The sequence below is a fragment of the Nicotiana tabacum genome, chromosome 24 (genome assembly GCF_000715075.1).
Source record: "Nicotiana tabacum cultivar K326 chromosome 24, ASM71507v2, whole genome shotgun sequence".
NCBI classification, from domain to species: domain Eukaryota; kingdom Viridiplantae; phylum Streptophyta; class Magnoliopsida; order Solanales; family Solanaceae; genus Nicotiana; species Nicotiana tabacum.
Genome location: NC_134103.1, coordinates 2,840,500 through 2,843,735, shown reverse-complemented (window position 1 = coordinate 2,843,735; position 3,236 = coordinate 2,840,500). Strand labels below are relative to the sequence as shown.

Genomic DNA, 3,236 nt, shown 5'->3' with positions numbered 1-3,236 from the left:
AATATGTGTACAATTTAGATGGCGGTAGTATATTATGTATCTCAAACGATAACTCAATTCTAAAATAAAACGGGCAACATTTCCCCTGCTTTTAGTGCTCCCTCAAGCCTACTATAGGCGAGATACAAACATAATACAATCAGCAACTCAAAACCAACCTAATTACAATCTGGGACCTTCAATACAACAAAACCCCCAAATATACCATAATACACCCAATCAACAAATTATCAATTAGCATGCAACTACAACGACGAGCGACCAACCTACTATCCTACCACATGTGGCGTCTCTCCACTCCATTTTTATCCTTCCAAACTCCATAAATCAGCAGCACAATATACAGCCCAAAAGTAACACAAAACAGCCCACAAAACAGTCCAATACAAATCAAATAACTCGAACTCACGGCTTCCGATTACCGTCCCGTGAGGTGTAACTATTAGAAAACGAATTTATCAACTTTTCTTGATATTTTAAAGCTTAAATACAGAAATTAAGAATTTTTATTAACTATTAAATACATTCCAAAACTCAAACTACAAAGAAAAAAAGAGGCGATATCGCGATACTTACGTTGTAGGTATCGTTTTAATGTTATTGCTTCTTGATTTCGTGTCCGAGATGATAGTCTTGTTTGAAGCAATATTAAAGAGCTCAAGGACCATTTATGGTGTCCTCTGGTCATATTCTATATAAAAATGAAGAGAGAGAGAGAGAGAGACGAGTTAAAGAAAATATATCAACTTTTGAAAAGTCAAATGGTGCTAGCTTGGCACCCTCTGATTCGCCCATCTTCCGACGCTTATATCTTTTTATCCGGATATCGTATGATCAATCGGTTAAGAGCATTGGAAACTAAATTACAAGACCTTCAATTTGGTATATAATATGAGCCAAAAAGACCTCATATAATACACGAAATATATTTCTCAAAAAGCTTTGTTATTGGACAAATTCTTAGTCGGATTTTCCGCAACTTTAATCCGATTTTCCCCAAACTTTATGTGTTTTGTCCAATCATCATATATAGTCATATTCTGACTTTAAACTCATTTAAATCATGATTAACAAGTCTCATATTCATTATACGTCACTTTGGGACGTACAGGGTGTAACAGGATTATAAAATAAAATGTGGGCATGAGGTGTCGTGAGTAAATAATAAAGATATTGGCAAGTGAATTGTCTCTGTAGTTGTGATATGAAATGTGGGCACGAGGTGTTGTGATTAAATGATAATAATATTGGCACGTGAACTGTCCGAGCAGCTGTAATATGAAAAGTGGCACGAGGTGCCGGGAAAATATGATGACTTAATTATGGGCACGAAGTTCCGTGGAAATATGAAAATAGGCTGAGACCCGTGTTTACGAAAAATAAAAAAATGGGTTGAGACCCGTATTTTTATGATTATGAAATGAGGTGTCACATGGTGATTTTTTAATTGAAAGAATTATATTCAAAATATTTATTTGGATGGATTTTTATTCAAAAAGGTATTATATGAAAGAATTGTATTTGAAAGATATTTATTTGAGAAAATTATATTTTAAGAGATTTATTGAAAGAATTTTATATTCGAAAGATATTTATTTGAGAAAATTATATTTGAAAGAGAGTTATTTGGAAGAATTATATGTGAAAGACATTTATTTGAAGGACTTGATTTAATTGGGTGTACTTATATTTATTATTTGTTGAGCGATGTTAATGGTGTTCTCGTTGTCTTGTTGTGCATATCACTAGTTGTTTTATGTTGCCTTATTGTTATTTGTTTCCTATTCTTATTTTGTATATCATATTGCACAGGTTATTAGACTAGTGAGTGTCTTGACTGTACTTCGTCTTTACTCCATTGAGGTTAGTCTTGATACTTACTGGGTACCGACTATGGTGTACTCATACTATACTTCTGCACATTTTTGTGCAGAGCCAGATATTGGAGATATCGGACTCGGACAGAGTTAGAGTGGGATCGCAAGGATTCAAGGTAGAGCTTCTTGGTCGTCGCAGTTCCTTAGAATCTTTCCATTTTATTGTACTGTTATTTATTATTCAAACAGTATTGGGTATTCGATCCTTGAGATTATTTCATGTATTCAGTTAGAGTTTGTGGCTCAGTACTATCAGTCTTGGGAGATTGTTATATTCATACTTGTTCCGCTGTTGGTTTTGACATTTGTATTTAATTCATACTTAAAAAAGATTGCTTCGAAATATAATGAATATCGGCTTACCTATATATATAGTTTTAAAGAATAAGTGTCATCACGACGCCTGTGGTGGGATTTTGGGTCGTGACAAAGAAAAAGGAAACATTAAAATGAAAAAAAAAAATTGAAATCACACGAAAAGACAAATTCGTAATTGGAAATAGAAGTAGAGTTCGTCGCATTTGAACAATAATGTGCAATTTGCAGAGACTTTACCCAGTAAATGCGCCGCAATGATGGGTCGTATCACACTTACAGCAAACCCAACAATCACTGCAGTCATCGTTTGTTTGACAAGGTTTCAGACAAGTTACAAAATCATTAAGTTGAGGGAGCAGACTCCTTTCAACTCTTGAGAGATCATGATCAACATTCCAAGCCAGCACATTCGTTTTTGAGAACCATTGCACGTTCACTGAAATATTTCTCAATTAAAATTATCAAAATCAAATTATGATTAATATAACATGAATAAAAACTCACATTCATGCAATATATCTGTATCTGTCTGTGTATAAGAAATACGTTCATTCACATGGTGACAATTAGGCGTAATAATATTATTTCAATATGCAGAGACAAAAAGAGACGAATACTAACTTGTGGTTGTCATGAGAAGAACAGTGAGAATGAAGCCAAGCTTAAAAACCGCCATATTAGGCAATAGTATTTCAAGTGTCTGCATGTGCACTATATTGTTTCCTAAAGTGGCGTATTTATAGAATTTTCATGTAATGATCTAGCTCAATAGATGGACTATAGTAGTTTTCTTTAATAGTATTAATCAATTTGTCTTATGTTTAAGTTGCTTAGGCTCGCTTTCCCTTGTAAATAATGCAGTTTATATAATTTAAATTATTTTCTGCCCCACAATTTCTAATTAAAAAAGAAAAAATGTATTTCAATATCTTGTAAATTGTGCTCCCAAGTTGCTCTACTTACTTTGCGTTGATCTTTTGTTCTCGGAATATGCATATGAAAGTTCATGGTGAGCCTGATCCACTACTTATTGTCATTTGA

At 33.5% G+C, this 3,236-nt stretch overlaps 1 long non-coding RNA gene across 1 annotated transcript; it reads right to left on the bottom strand.

Annotated features, from left to right (window-relative positions):
• Nucleotides 1–2,367: 2,367 nt before the first annotated feature.
• Nucleotides 2,368–2,898, bottom strand: LOC107789976 (uncharacterized). Its single transcript, XR_001648945.2, has 2 exons — nt 2,817–2,898; nt 2,368–2,631 (listed from the first exon to the last, which is right to left on the bottom strand). It is a non-coding gene; the product is annotated as an uncharacterized LOC107789976 (long non-coding RNA).
• Nucleotides 2,899–3,236: the final 338 nt, after the last annotated feature.